The 16,413-nt window shown below is 44.9% G+C and overlaps 1 protein-coding gene across 1 annotated transcript in view; it reads right to left on the bottom strand.

The window, feature by feature from the left end:
• Positions 1-16,413, bottom strand: part of LOC117525401 (zinc finger protein OZF-like) — a 108,493-nt gene that overhangs the window by 32,023 nt on the left and 60,057 nt on the right. The gene's annotated exons all lie outside the window — the stretch shown is intronic.

Below are 16,413 nucleotides of genomic sequence, written 5' to 3'. Positions count from 1 at the left end.
TGCCGCAGCTGGAGCAGCAGGAAGCAGAACGGCTTGCGCTGCAAGCTCTGTAACGCGGACATCTGTTTGTTTAATTTGGTTTGTGAGATGCTGTACTTGCTCCCATATTTTCTCCAAGTGTTCTTGAACTCTTTCAGCAAACGGAACTGCCTCTGCCGCTGGGTCCATTATGGAATGGCCGGGAACTACTGTTATGTGTCGACGCGGGTTGAGGAGCGGACCTGCGTCTGACGGAACCCAGCGCTAAAACAACCAGAAAGCGGTTCCAATAACAAAACAATTTATTTTCCTCCTTTGGTGCATAACAAAGTGTACAAACGAAAACTGCATCGGTCTGGCGGAGTGAAGGATGGCACGCTCTCCAGCGCCCAAAAGGTGCTTCTGGACCCACGTTCATCGCCAAACACCCCCCAGGTGGACACGACAAACCGACTCTGCGAAGGATAGAAAAGGTGAGGTAAGTCAACAGCTATAACTAATATCCTTCAAAAGGCACACATTATCAGCAACACATTCAGGTCTGATTTTAAGCTTTATGTAAATGAGCAGCTTCTCACAACAGGTGGAGGATCATCAGTCCGCATGCCACGGCAGTGAGAAGCGAGCTGCACAATTCTCATCAAAGTTCAAATATACTGCGTAACAAAATACCAAGTTACTGTTAACAATTATTCAGACAATTAATCACCTCTGATGTGTGCTGACAGCATGTGTCCCTCACCCTTCCTCCTTCACAGGCATGATGTGTCAAACCCAGGCGCGGTCCTCAGCGTCTCACAAATGAACATCACAAGGTCGAGTTCCCGGCAATTCTGCTTGAATCACACATGACTTAAAAGCAGAACGCCATCTCATTATCTGCTTCAGCTGAAAGTCTTTAAGGTTGCACGTGAGCACCATCCACAGGTGCTGCACATCATGTTGATGAGGGTGAAGGACTCTTCTGCCAGCACCTTCTCCACAGACAATAAATCAGTTTGCATACCACCTGGAGAGCAAAGAAAAGAAAAGAACACCAAAATGTCCAGCCACACCCCCCCCAACACACAACAATGGGTGAGATATGCTCTCTCCTTCTAGTCCCTGTCAGTACTCTAGCTGCAGCATTTTGAATTAACTGAAGGCTTTTCAGGGAACTTTTAGGACAACCTGATAATAATGAATTACAATAATCCAGCCTAGAGGAAATAAATACATGAATTAGTTTTTCAGCATCACTTTGAGACAAGACCTTTCTAATTTTAGAGATATTGCGCAAATGCAAAAAAGCAGTCCTACATATTTGTTGAATGACATATCCTGATCACAAATGACTCCAAGATTTCTCACAGTATTACTAGAGGTCAGGGTAATGCCATCCAGAGTAAGGATCTGGTTAGACACCATGTTTCTAAGATTTGTGGGGCCAAGTACAATAACTTCAGTTTTATGTTGTGTGTTGGGGGGCTTGGCTGGACACTGTTTTGTGGTTTTTGTGTTTGTTTTCCTTCCCAGGTGGTTTGGGGCTGATCTCTGGGGAGAATGTGCTGCAGAAGAGTCTCTCACCTCTGTCACGGTGATCTGCTGCACCTGTTGCACTCACGTGCGATTCTCTAATCAGGACGATTTATGACACCTGTGATATTCACGTGCAGTTCTGAGGACTCTCAGCTGGTACCAATGAAGAGATGAAGAACTGCATTTAAGCCAGCAGTGATCTGGGCTTAATGGCCGGAGAATACGACCGTGTGATGACCGTTTGAGGACGCTGAGGGCCGCTCCAGAATCTGACATTGCATCTGTGAAGGAGGACGAGGGTGAGAGGCAAGCGCTGTCAGCACACGTCAGAGGTGATTATCCCTTAAAAGCTTATCTGTGAATATAATGTGGCGTTTTTGCGCAGCCAAATTTAAGTATTGAAGAAAATTGTCTCGTTTGCTCCTCGCGGCTGTGGCGTGCGGATTGATAATCCTCCACAAGCTGTGAGCAGCTGTTCTTCTGAATTAAGTCTGAAATCAGACCTGAACTTGTTGCTGATAAGTCTGCCTCTAAATAGTTTTTCTTGATAAAAGTACTGAATAACCTTACCTCTGTTCCTCCTTCACAGAGTACAGTCTTGGGAAAAGCCACCTGGGGAGGTGTGGGCGGAGCTCCTGAGTCCAGAACGTTCGGGCTCTGATTCGTTGAGGCGCTGGGAGAGCGTGCCGCCTCTTCACCCCACCAGACTTATTTATTTTGTATTTGCACAGTGGGAAGAAAAATAAATTTGTTTCTTTTGGAACTGCTTCTGGTTATTTAGCGCTGGGTTCAGTCAGATGCTGGACCGCTCCTCAACCTGCGTCCAGACCATAACATTTTATCTGAGTTTAAAAGCAGGAAATTAGAGGTCATCCATGTCTTTATGTCTGTAAGACAATCCTGCAGTTTAGCTAATTGGTGTGTGTCCTCTGGCTTCATGGATAGATAAAGCTGGGTATCATCTGCGTAACAATGAAAATTTAATAATAATAATAATACATTTTATTTGTATTGCACCTTACATTTCAAAGAAATCTCAAAGTGCTACAGCAAGGATTTAAAAACAGAATTAAAACAGATTTCAAAAACCATTTCAAACGATAAGACAGCATTTAAGCAATGCTGTCTAATAATACTGCCTAAGGGAAGCATGTATAAAGTGAATAAAATTGGTCCTAGCACAGAACCTTGTGGAACCCCATAATTAACCTTAGTCTGTGAAGAAGATTCCCCATTTACATGAACAAATTGTAATCTATTAGATAAATACAGGGAGCAACTAGGGGATTAAGCAGTGGTGGGCACAACTAACCAAAACGTTAGCTTTGATAACAGCTAATCAGCTAACTGAAAAGTTATCTTTTATAAAACTAAACCACCCAAAAATTTATCGGAAGCTACAGCTAACCGATAACTTTCAAAATTGAGCTTTAACACCACAAGCACAAACCCAAACAATGGATTACCACTTCTGTCTTTGTGCGCTGTGCCCCCTGCTGGAAGCTCCTGTTTGCTATGTATTTTACTCTACTGCAGCAAAAGGAGCCTAATATATATATATATATATATATATATATATATATATATATATATATATATATATATATATATATATATAAGTCATGATTCCTTAACTGCATACACAGTGGTGGGCACACTTCCGATAATCCAATAACAGATCATTATCGAAGATAATGTTTTCGTTATCTGATTATCTTTTTAGATAACTTTAGAATCCATTATCGGACTAATTATCTTCCGATGAATTGTCCTCCAATAACTTTTAGACCGATAACATAGTAAACCCAGCTGAACAACAGCAAACATTTTTAAAATTTAAAATAAGTTGAGACCTACTTGTTAAAAGTTTCCTAACAAATGGATATAGTTTTATCCTCTGCAAACAGTAGAGAAATACTTCCAGGAAAACCCACTCTACCTCTGCAGACAAAGGAGAACTAGTCACCCTAAAGAAAGAAAGAAAGAAAGAAAGAAATAATTTCCTTTCACACCATACTGATATGGGGGCAATATCACTCAAGTCATCCAGAGGCATACATTTTTAACTTATGGTTCAAATTTTATCCAAACTAATTGTGGACAAGTTATTTAAAATTACTGTCATGTCTGAAGTTTTATAAAGTGAAAATATCAGACATATGTTTTAGTTTTAAAATAATGTGCTAGTTTTTAAGGTTTTGAGAGCACATGCTGAGCCCAGCAGTGCATTATGGGTAGGACAGGGTGTTCACGACAGGACAAATGCATTTCAGACACTCTGTTCAGGCTCCACGGACAACAGCATTAAACTCTAGTGCCTAAAACTCTCGTGAATATATTCTCTGGGTTTATAGACGTTATTGTCTTTGCGTTTGTTAAATTCCACGCATCTTAAATGTAGCAGACGGATTATCTGGGATTTCGTTTTGGAAAGATTTCAAGGCCTCTACTGCCATCTACTGGCCAGTGGTGTTCATGGCAGTATTTATTTATTTATTTTTACAAATTAAGTTTAAAAACAAAACAACAACAAAAAAACATTACAAGACAGCTCTGCGGTGTTTGCACAGCCACAGTGCGAGCGGTTGGACGCTTGTAGCTTTTTAGCAGCAGGATACCCTCACGACGGCCGACCAGAATAATATCAAACAGGTTTGATTTTCATTCAACCATATGATTGGCGATCAAGACGTGGTCGTCAGATGTTAAACGCAGCTTGTTACTCCATGTACACTACACGATGCAGGATGCACGATTAACCTGAAACTCAGTCCAAAAAATTCTCTTGCACAGTGTAAAGCCAACATTTATGTGTCAACAACATTGAGTGCACGTTTTACATCATAAAACGTGCGCACATTATCCACATGTAAAACATTTTGTGATGACACTTCCAGGGCTCCGTAAAAATGCCTGTTTTTACAAATAAAAAATGGAATATTTTACAAAAGCACATTTATCTCAATTATCTGTAAACACCAACACACGACACATGTCACATTAATGTGTTGGTTTACATAATGAATGATTGAACCAATCAGTGTTTAGCAGAGGCACATTTTACCCAGAATCCTTTGCGATCTGTCTGTGTGTGTTACAAAACCTCAGATTAGTGCATTATTCAACATTAAAAGATATATGTTACATTTTAACTTTGTACAAATGTCAGAATTGACATTAATGGAGTTATTCTATCAGTAGTCACACAAAATCATAAGTCAGGATGCCTTTATTTTTCAAGACCTCCGCCTGATCGGAGCATTGTGATTGGTAGAGAGCTGGCTTTGTGACTGTTCTCAGGGTACTTCAGTGCTGTAGCCGTGTAGTTTCCAGCAGGGGCAGCATGCGCAAACATAGAAATGCTGACTCATTGTTTGAGTCTTTTGTCACTTTCAAAAGCGATCGTGGTGTTAAAACTCAAATTCAGCTTGTTAGTAGTTGCAAATGTACCAGAGACAACACTGGAATTTATCGGTTATCTGTAACTTCTGATACATTTTTGTGTGGTTTATCGGTTTATCTTTATCAAAGATAACTTTTCAGTTATCTGATTATCTGTTATCGAAGTTAATTTTTTGGTTATCTGTGCCCACCACTGCGCATACAGCAGTTCTGCCGTTAGGCAGAGGACTTGGAAAATAAAGCAGTTTTGACTTATGGTTTTCATTTATAAATCAAATTATTCTGGATAGAATAACTCCATTAATGTCAATTCTGTCATTTGTACAATATTCAAATATAACACATATCTTTTAATTTTAAATAATGCACTAATTCTGAAGTTTTGTATCAAACACACACCGATGCCAAAGGGATTATGGGTAAAATGAGTCTCCGCTAACACTGATTGGTTGACTCATTCATTCTATGTAAAAACAAACACGTTAATGTGACGTGTGTTGGTTTACATATAAATGTGCTTTTGTAAAATATGCCATTTTTTTCATATATAAAAAAAAGCCATTTGCAAAAGCCAAAAGTCAAGTTGTGATTAGACAACCATCTGATATAACTGGGGTCAACATGCATAGAACACTGCCATCTGCTGGCATCCAGACACTCTGACCCTAATGCCACATTCACACCGGGCGCAACCAGACGCCACAAATTCGCGTTGGTCGCACGGCAACAGATGCGCCACCATTGCCTGGTGTGTCGCTCTGCTTTCACTGCAAAAATTCACCCCAATGCGTCATCAAATAGGAGGAGCTTCCATTCGCTCGCCAGCTCCGGTTGTCAGTCAAGTTAACATGATGGACCTTGATCACACGGAGCGAGTTGTGGAAAGCTGACAAACGTCATGAGACATTCCCATTTCAGGGAGTTTCATTATTTGCTGCAGGAGCTGTGTCTGGATGACGGCTGCTTTCAGCGGTCCTTCCGCCTCTGCAGGACCAAGTTTGAGGACCTCCTGTCCCGTTCACATGCGCACATGTAAACAATTAAAAAAAAAACTCCGCTCCCCCTGCTGCGGGGCTGCTGCTTGCTCCTAAAACTCTGTCATAATTGTGTTTAGAAACCAGTCACCATTTGTTTTATTATACACCTGTGTAGTTAATTAATAAAATAATCTTCACGGACGATTCGCTCCCGTGCGCACGTAAAATAAAAAAAAAACTCTCCGCTGCCACTGCTGTGGTGCTGCTGCTTGCTCCAAAAACTCTGTCATAATTGTGAAATAAAGGACAAAAGGGACATAAGTCCTGCTCACAGGCTGGCTGCCAGAGACAGGACATGTTCACATCCCACTCAGTCAAACTCCAGACATCTCCACGTCACTACATATTCAGTCACTGATTGGTCATCGCGGCACGACAAGACGAAAAAGTTCAGATTTTTCAACTTGGGGAGGAGGGCAACGCGATGTGACGCGACGCAATATCGCGCCACAAACGCACCAATCGTTCAAAATCTCTTCTCTCGCATCGCTTCATTCGAGTCCATCGCGTCGTGCGGCACAGCTTGGTGCCAAAACACGTCCTTCCATAGGGATTACATGGCAACCAGTCGCTGCTGCCGCTCGCGTCGCGCCCAGTGTGAACGCGGCATAACCCTTAATCCTTTGCACACCACAGTGTTGCTGTGGTTTAAACAGCACAGAGAGAATCCACATGACGACAATTGTAAATGAACATTATACAACCAAAATGTACATTTTCATTTCTTTTCATCAGCTGCAGGAAGAGGCTGCAACAACTCTCTGGTGCGCAAAGAATTATGGGATATCTCAATACTTAGGGCGAATACTGCCATGAACACTACTGGCCAGTAGATGGCAGTAGAGATCCTGAAAACTTGCCAAAACAAATATTCCAAATAAATAATCCATGTCTGCTACATTGAATCTGCATGGAATTTAATAAACACATATATTACTCTGGAACAAAGAGGACAGACAGTGTTGTAAAGGACAATAAGCATTTATATAGCAACCAGAAGATCCTCAGTTCAAATCACAGCCTGACTGGAAAAACAATAAAGGCCCTTGGGCAAGGCCTTTAATCCCCTATTGCTCCCAGTGTGTAGTGGGCACCTTGTATGGCAGCACCCTGACATCGGGGTGAATGTGAGGGATTATTTGTAAAGCGCTTTGAGCGTCTGATGCAGATGGAAAAACACTATATAAATGCAGTCCATTTACCATTTAAGCATGACATTAAAAAGCAAACAGGAAGCGATTGCAGCTAACAATGATTCCAATTGAAAATAATGGAGAAGCAACATTAGCTTCTTCTGGCATTTTTACATAAAACAAACACAATAACAATGTCTATAAACCCAGAGAATATATTCACGAGAGTTTTAGGCACAATATACAAAGAGTTTAATGCTGTTGTCCGTGTGGAGCCTGATCAGAGCGTCTCAAATGCATTTCTCCTGTTGTGAACTTTTACTCATAATGCTCTATGGAGACAGCATGTTCACACTAAAACCTTCAAAATTAGTGCAATACTTTAAAACTAAAACATATAGCTGATATTTTCACTTTATAAAACTTCAGATGTGACGTTAATGTAAATAACTTGTCCGAAATTAGTTTGGTTAAAATTTTAACCATAAGTAAAAAATGTATCCCTCTGGATGACTTGGGTGATATTGCTAGCTAGTTAACCCTACCCTGAAGACGTTATTTTCTGCTCTCATTTGTTTTTAGCTAAATGCATAAGCCAGTTTTGAGTTTTCAGCGACGCAGTGGCTGCTGGGTAACTTCAAAGGTCAAGGCATATAAACATTGCGCATTCCCAGGATCATGGCGGCGAAGTACGATCAAGTCTGTCTGTAGAAACGGGAACGATTCCAGCAGTTTCTTTGTGCAAAGGGTTTATCAGCGACGGAGAAAGTGGTCGAGCTTCGAGCTCCAGTGTGTGGTGCTCAGTTCTTCAGTGTGCCGGTAAAACCAGCGGAAAAAGAGGAGAACCGACTCCGAGCAGATCAGTTTACTGACAGTCGACAGCGTCGTCTGACTCGGTCCACTCGCCGACCTCCCGAACGGTTCACTCGGTAAGTTAGTGCATTTATAAGAGATGCATAGATGAATCTTATCACAGACTGGCACTTCTAATATTTTTTATTTTCCTTCTGCACGTGTGTGTCGCGGCTGACGTCACCCAGAAAAGTACCCACGGCAGGAAGCTCGACAACTCACAAACAAAAATCAAGATATCATAAATAAAGTTGATGACAGAACAGTCGTAACTCCAACTGAAGTGAATTCAAAGTGATTCAGAGACGTTTAAACAGACGGCACAGTTAAACCAGTTCAAGTCAAGTTGAAGTTAAAGTTTGCTGTCTTGTGCAAAACTGATGACTGCTTTAAAAAATGTAGGAGTGATGAGTATTCTCAGCAGTTCATCAACTTTATGTTCATCTGTCTCAATATTTTAATTTTGATTATATATTTTTATCCATTATTCCTATTTCCATTTTTATTTACACATTATGTACATTTGGCCACAGTTTCTGTCTGACATACAATGAATGAAGTCAAATCATGTCTTTATTATAGTATATACTTTTATTTTATTCAGGAGAGCAGAAAGGAATCCATCACTGGCCACCGTGTGTCTGTCCTGAGACATATCATGTCCTCAGTGGACAGGAGACGGACCTGCAGACAGGCTCCTTACAGACCACAGAGGAGGAAAAGACCACTCAGACTTCGATTCACAGGACGTGTGTTACCGTCCATTTCCATTCTGTTTACTGCTTTTTAAAAGCAGGCTGCAGCCCTTCTATGAACATACACACAGTTTGGGTGTGTGTCATGAAGAAGACGGTGAAGGTTGTCAGTGGCTGCTGCACTTGATTTGGTTTCCAGCCAAATGATTAAGAACTGAATTATAGATGCTCATGTACAACTATAATATTTAATTACAATAATATGAACATTACACATTACAATGACGGTGTTCAGATGACAAAGGTCTCATCTGCTCAGTCTTCATGCAGAAAGCAGCACAATATAAATAATTAAAAAAAAACAACTTCTGAGAATTAAATGTTTCTGACTTTGTGTTTGGTGCTAATAAGAACTCATTAACTCAAGAGTTGTATTGAAAAGGGCCCCAAAATATCTCTTAGACAAGAAACCACGACCCGTCACATTCAGTGTGCCAAGTAAGTATGAAATATATCAAAAAGACAAAACTCTGTGGGATAAGACCATTTTTAATGAATGTATCTTGTCACATTTAGTCACCAATAAATTTTATGTTCCATAAACTGACCAATGGCTGTGTAGTAAAACCTGGTCATTTTAAATAATATCCTATATTATCCTTATGACAAACATATATATATGTGTTTTTGTAACATTTGTTGTCATTTGTTAATTATTATAGTGTGTAAACTGTCAGCACACAATTGGGGCAGCAGATTACACAGTGCTGCACAGACTAACAGTGTCATCCAGGACTGGAACCAGAGGAACTTGCCCCTTTCATCCTCCCAACAGCCCGTTCAACGTCAGTACTGGCATTTGCAATTTTTCTCGTCTTTGCAACATCAGCAGCAGTTTGTTGATCAAAGCCTGAGCTGGAAGGAGCGATGTGCACTCTGGCACGGAGCATCAAAAGTTCACATCATTTCTGGGGGAAAAAAGTGAAAACATTAGACTTTTCTTAACACTCTTACATTAACTCTACATTTGTGTCAATCCCCCCAAAAAATCCACCTTTTTGCAGTGTAACTACAGTAAACTGTTGTGTGGGCCGCTGAAGAGGAGGTACTGCTGGCCCACCACCAGAGGGCGCCCTGCCTGGAGTGCGGGCTCCAGGCACCAGAGGGCGCTGCCGCCTCACAGGAGCAGCCGGGGTGACAGCTGGTGACAGCTGTCACCAATCATCTGATCTGCAGTGGTATATCAGCAAGACGACATCTCCACCTCTTTGCCGAGATATCGCTCTACCTAGGAGGTACAGTACTCAGCCGACTGTGTTGTCTTTTTGACATTAACACTTTGTTACTTTTGTGCGTTGAATAGCAGACATTCTTCCAACGAGAGGTGGAGGTGGTTTTCCCGCCATACGTGTTGCTGGGTGTAAACGCACCCACATTTAACTGTTTTTGTTCCTCGCCAGCAGTACCAGATCCGACACGCGGAGGCAGTGGCCACCTGGGAGTTCGGGACTTGGCGGCTCCAGTATTCCCGGGGTTCGGTGGCGGAGGAAATCGTGTGGTTCCGGTTCTGCTTTGGACAGACGTCTCTTATCTTCGAGCCTGCCCACGTGACACATTTTGTGAATTGACTTCTTTGTCTATTGGTTAGTCCGCTCTGCCTGCCCGTTCGTCTGGGGGTGGTACCCAGACAAGAGACTGACGGTGGCCCCCAGTTCCCTACAGAAACTTCGCCAGACCTGGGAGGAGAACTGAGGACCACGATCCGAGACAATGTATGACGGAATCCCATGCAGACGCACGACGTGGTGGACCAGGAGGTCTGCAGTCTCCTGGGCCGTCGGGAGCTTCGGGAGGGCCACGAAGTGGGCCGCCTTGGAGAACCGGTCCACTATCGTTAAGATGGTGGTGTTTCCCTGGGACGGCGGGAGGCCCGTGACAAAGTCCAGGCCGATATGAGACTAGGGGCGACGAGGCACAGGCAGAGGCTGGAGGAGGCCTTGGGCCTTGTGGTGGTCGGCTTTGCCCCTGGCACAGGAGGTGCAGGCCTGGACATACTCCCGGACGTCGGCTTCCATAGACGCCCACCAGAAACGCTGCCGGACCACTGCCACGGTCCTTCGCACCCCTGGGTGACAGGAGAGCTTGGAACCGTGACAGAAGTCAAGGACCGCAGCCCTGGCCTCTGGTGGGATGTACAGTTTGTTCTTCGGACCGGTCCCCGGGTCCGGGCTCCGTGTCAGGGCCTCCCGGACGGTCTTCTCCACGTCCCAGGTAAGGGCGGCCACGACAGTGGACTCTGGGATGATGGTTTCAGGGGGGTCTGACAGCTCGGTCTTGACCTCCTCTTCATGCACCCGGGACAGGGCGTCAGATCGTTGGTTCTTTGTCCCGGGGCGGTAGGTGATCTGGAAGTCAAAACGCCCGAAGAACAGCGACCAGCGGGCTTGCCTGGGGTTCAGACGCTTCGCGGTCCGGATGTACTCCAGGTTCCGATGGTCCGTGAAAACCGTAAATGGTACCGATGCTCCCTCCAACAGGTGTCTCCACTCCTCAAGAGCCTCCTTCACCGCAAGAAGTTCCCGATTGCCGACGTCATAGTTCCGTTCAGCTGGGGTCAACCTGCGGGAAAAGTAGGCACATGGATGGAGAACCTTGTCGGACTCCCCGCTCTGGGACAGCACGGCTCCTATCCCTGAGTCAGAGGCATCCACTTCAACAACAAACTGGCGCTTGGGATCGGGCTGCACCAGAACCGGTGCAGTAGAGAACCGGCGTTTCAACTCCCTAAACGCGGCTTCGCACCAATCCGACCAGGTGAAGGGGACTTTTGTGGAGGTCAGGGCTGTCAGGGGGCTAACTACCTGACTGTAGCCCTTGATGAACCTCCGGTAGAAAATTTGCAAAACCGAGGAACTGTTGTAGAAGAGGGACGGCTTGTACCTGACCACGCCCCTCGTCTCGCTGCCGTCAGTGTTCCATTAATCGGTTGTCTAACCGTATAACCAGGTTGATAAGCCCATCTAAATCCCGCGGCTCGTCCTTCGCCACCAGGTGCTCCTTAAGGACCAGAGACAGTCCGTTTACAAAGGCGGCGCGGAGCGCAACAGCATTCCAACCAGCTCGCGCTGCCGCGATGCGGAAGTCGACTGCATACTTCGCTGCGCTCCGACGCCCCTGCCGTATCGACAGCAGCACACTTGAAGCGGTCTCGCCTCTATCAGGGTGGTCGAACACCTGTCGGAACTCCCTCACAAACTCAGTATAAACCGTTAGGAGCCGTGAATTCTGCTCCCAAAGCGCCGTAGCCCAGGCGCGTGCCTCTCCTCAAAGCAAATTTATAACATAAGCCACCCGGCTAGCGTCTGACGCGTACATGACGGGACGCTGTGAAAAGATGAGCGAGCACTGCATCAAGAAGTCCGCGCACATCTCCACACAGCCACCGTACGGCTCCGTAGGGCTTATGTATGCTTCAGGGGACGGTGGGGGGGTTCGTTGAACGACCAGCGGAATGTCTGTTTCTGGCACACGGTCAGCAGGAGGAGGTGCTGCAGCAGCGCCCTGAGCACGCGCTTCCACCTGGGCGGTGAGAGCCTCCATCCTACGATTGAGAACACTGCTCTGCTCGGTAACTAAGTCCAACCGAGCGGTAAAGGCGGTTAAGATGTGCTGCAGCTCACCCAACACGCCTCCTGCTGGCGCCTGTGCACCTCGCTCTTCCATTGGCTGTTCAAGCGATGGTTGACGCCCCTCGGGATCCATGACGCTGGCCGAGAAATCCTGTTGTGAAAGTGACGTGACACGGACCCACAACAGGGGGCGTTAATGAACGGACAATGGATAAGCCAAAAGTAACAATTTAATGTTGTGAATCGCACAACGACGTACAGACAATAACAATATGGTGGACTGTCAATCATACACCAGGTGACGTGTGGGCAGGCTCGACGATAGAAGACGCCTGGCGAGAGAAGAGCTGGATCCCCACACAGCTTCCACCACCAACGGAGCTGAAGAACACCGGAGCTGCCAAGCCCTGCGCCCCAGGTGGCCGCTGTCTTCAGCAGTCAGACCCGGTACTGCTGGCAGAGAACAGAGACAGTCCAGATGAGTGTGAGTTTGCACACTCAGTAATCCCACAGTCTGTATTCAGTAAAGGAGGGAGAACCTCCACCTCCAATCACACACTCGTGCAGCTCCTGTCTAACCACTTATCTGGTTGGAGTGTGAAGCGAAGCCGTCGCTGATCACACCAAACGCCAATCCCACAGATAAGGAAAAACACCACAGGATAACGGCTGCAAAAGAAGTTTCAGGTTATCACTCAACGATTTGAGTCAGCAGAGAAAGTTACCTGAATGGTAGCTGATTTCTCGGCGGGGAGGTGGAGTTGCAGTCCGGCCTTTATGGTGGTGGTGATGAGTAGTGGATGAGTGACAGCTGGTATGGATGATGAGTGACAGCTGTCACTCCTGGTCGCTCCAACGCCCTCTCGTGCTTGAAGCCCGCACTTCAAGCAGGGCGCTATCTTGTGGTGGTGGGCCAGCAGTACCTCCTCTTCAGCGGCCCACACAACATGGACACTGAGAGAGGTTTATATATTTTTAATGACTGGGATTCTTTGCGGGTCTTGCCTCCATATCCCACGATGGTACCAGAGGCAAAAGACAGTAGATTTTCATTGCGACACCACTCAATCAAACGGGCGTATGAAAAAGTCCCCCAAAATAATTTTCAGGCAAAAATAAAAGAAATGTGTACTCACCAAACGTACTGCAAGACAATATGAAGTTTTAAAAAACCGTCGATCCTTCCGTATAAGACAAAACGGTAAGCGATGCAAACTGACGTAAATCCACAAATTACAATTGGTGCAATGCATGCTGGGAGAGGGTCTTGTCTGTGACGTCTCGGCAGCGTCCATGATGAGAGGGACAATTTACGGAGGGCTAAATGTTAGCTGTAAATGTGTCATTTTCAAATGAAGATTTCTCCGTTGAATGACAGATCTGGGCTTCCAGATTTACTTTACTACATTCAGAAGGATCTCATGTGTAAATTTAAGTCATTTTTTGTTCAAAAAATCTGACTGCATTTTTTTCAATGCAGGTCTCCTTTAATGGTTTTCATTATGCTTTTGTTCTTATTTTGAAAGTTCAATAAGTGGACTGATATGTTAAACATGGTGCGAATTTACTGAACAAGTAGTAGACTTTTTTGTTTTGTATATTGTTCTGCCACTTTTAATTATAAATTCATCCTCACACCTTATCCTTCATTTGTTTGGTATTTTTTGTTGAAAATTTAGCAGGTGAACACTGGGTGTGTTTAAAACAATATTGTGGTGCTCTTAATTCATAATGTGAAGTAAAACAGAGCACATGCCATGGAAAAGAAACAGCTTTATTTTTGCTTAATAAACTGTACTATGTGGTCAAGACTATTTATATTTAGTTTCTTTTGTCTGAATTAGCATATTTGATATTGGAGTAATCCAGAAGTAACTGAGAGTAATCAAATTACATTACTTTAATATTATGGTACTTGAATTACCTTACTGATTACATTTTTCAACAGGTAACTAGTAACTGTATCGGAATAGAGGGTTTTCAATCACATGACCGATTTGCTGCAGGACAGGTGCCGTCTCCATTCTGGATTACAAGGAGGCTGACACGTGATAGAAAAATGAAGAGAATGCACGGTTATTACGATGCTTTAAATCCTCGAGATAAAGCTATTTATCATGATCGATGTGTAGCAGTTTGTTCAGTGGAGCCGTATTTTGTACCAGATAGTGAATTTAGTGGTGATGTAACGAACTGGCCGACAGTGTCACACTGCGATATTGTGAACTAGGAAGCTGCCGACCAGATCAGCCTCGCCGGCCTCCTGCAGAGCATCACAGCGGAGCTCTGAAAGCGGAGGTCGTCTTGAAGTCCTGAGTGATTTCTCTCACCAGGCGCTAGAAGGGCAGCTTGTGGATCAGCAGCTCGGTGCTCGAGGACCACAATGTAAATAAGCATCTGTATTGGAAGCGTTCTTGTGTTGTCCTCAGCGGTATTTTTATGTATTCTTATATCATTTTATTGCCGAATAAAATAAAGTAAAATTCTGGGAGCAGTGGATTTCTGTTAGCGGCGGATCTCTCTCAACGCCACGGTGCCGTGAGGCTTCTTCACGACGTTGAAGCTTCTGCAATTGTTTGCCAAATGCACGTAGCGTAACACAGCGGCCACCGCGTCGTAATCCAGAATGGCCGCGGGACACAAAATGACGTGACCGATACGTCAGATGAAAGCCCTCTATACATTTTAAAAGTAACCCTCCCAACCCTGCTTCTGTGTCTGAAAGTACCTCCAGCTGTTCTCTTACTTTGAAGGCTCCTCTGTTTCTTCTCTTATTTTGAAGGCGCCTCTGTTCTCTTATTTTGAAGGCGCCTCTGTCCGCTGTCTTACTTTGAAGGCGCCTCTGTCCGCTGTCTTACTTTGAAGGCACCTCTGTTCCCCCCTCTCTTACTTTGAAGGCGCCTCTGTTTCTTCTCTTATTTTGAAGGCGCCTCTGTTCCCTCTCTCACTTTGAAGCTGCCTATTTTCCCTCTCTTACTTTGAAGGTGCCTGTGTCCACTGTCTTACTTTGAAGGTGCCTCTGTTCCCTCTCTTACTTTGAAGGTGCCTCTGTTCTTCTCTTACTTTGAAGACGCCTCTGTTCCCTCTCTTACTTTGAAGGCGCCTCTGTTCTTCTTACTTTGAAGGCGCCTCTGTCCGCTCTCTCACTTTGAAGGCGCCTCTGTTCCCTCTCTTACTTTGAAGGTGCCTCTGTTCCCTCTCTTATTTTGAAGGCGCCTCTGTTCTTCTCTTACTTTGAAGGCGCCTCTGTCCGCTGTCTTACTTTGAAGGTGCCTCTGTTCGCTCTCTCACTTTGAAGGCGCCTCTGTCCGCTCTCTTATTTTGAAGGCGCCTCTGTTCTTCTCTTACTTTGAAGGTGCCTGTGTCCACTGTCTTACTTTGAAGGTGCCTGTGTCCACTGTCTTACTTTGAAGGTGCCTCTGTTCGCTCTCTCACTTTGAAGGCGCCTCTGTCCGCTCTTATTTTGAAGGCGCCTCTGTTCTCTTACTTTGAAGGTGCCTGTGTCCACTGTCTTACTTTGAAGGTGCCTGTGTCCACTGTCTTACTTTGAAGGTGCCTCTGTTCGCAATCTCACTTTGAAGGCGCCTCTGTCTGCTCTCTTATTTTGAAGGCGCCTCTGTTCCCTCTCTCACTTTGAAGGCGCCTCTGTTCCCTCTCTTATTTTGAAGGCGCCTCTGTTCCCTCTTATTTTGAAGGCGCCTCTGTTCCCTCTCTTATTTTGAAGGCGCCTCTGTTCTTCTCTTACTTTGAAGGTGCCTGTGTCCACTGTCTTACTTCGAAGGTGCCTGTGTCCACTGTCTTACTTTGAAGGTGCCTCTGTTCGCTCTCTCACTTTGAAGGCGCCTCTGTCTGCTCTCTTATTTTGAAGGCGCCTCTGTTCCCTCTCTCACTTTGAAGGCGCCTCTGTTCCCTCTTATTTTGAAGGCGCCTCTGTTCCCTCTCTTATTTTGAAGGCGCCTCTGTTCCCTCTTATTTTGAAGGCGCCTCTGTTCGCTCTCTTATTTTGAAGGCGCCTCTGTTCTTCTCTTACTTTGAAGGTGCCTGTGTCCACTGTCTTACTTCGAAGGTGCCTGTGTCCACTGTCTTACTTTGAAGGTGCCTCTGTTCGCTCTCTCACTTTGAAGGCGCCTCTGTCTGCTCTTATTTTGAAGGCGCCTCTGTTCCCTCT

This window comes from Thalassophryne amazonica, chromosome 14 (genome assembly GCF_902500255.1).
Source record: "Thalassophryne amazonica chromosome 14, fThaAma1.1, whole genome shotgun sequence".
In the NCBI taxonomy this organism is placed as follows: domain Eukaryota; kingdom Metazoa; phylum Chordata; class Actinopteri; order Batrachoidiformes; family Batrachoididae; genus Thalassophryne; species Thalassophryne amazonica.
The sequence above is the reverse complement of the archived record's forward strand: the minus strand, read 5'-3'. Positions and strand labels throughout refer to the sequence as shown.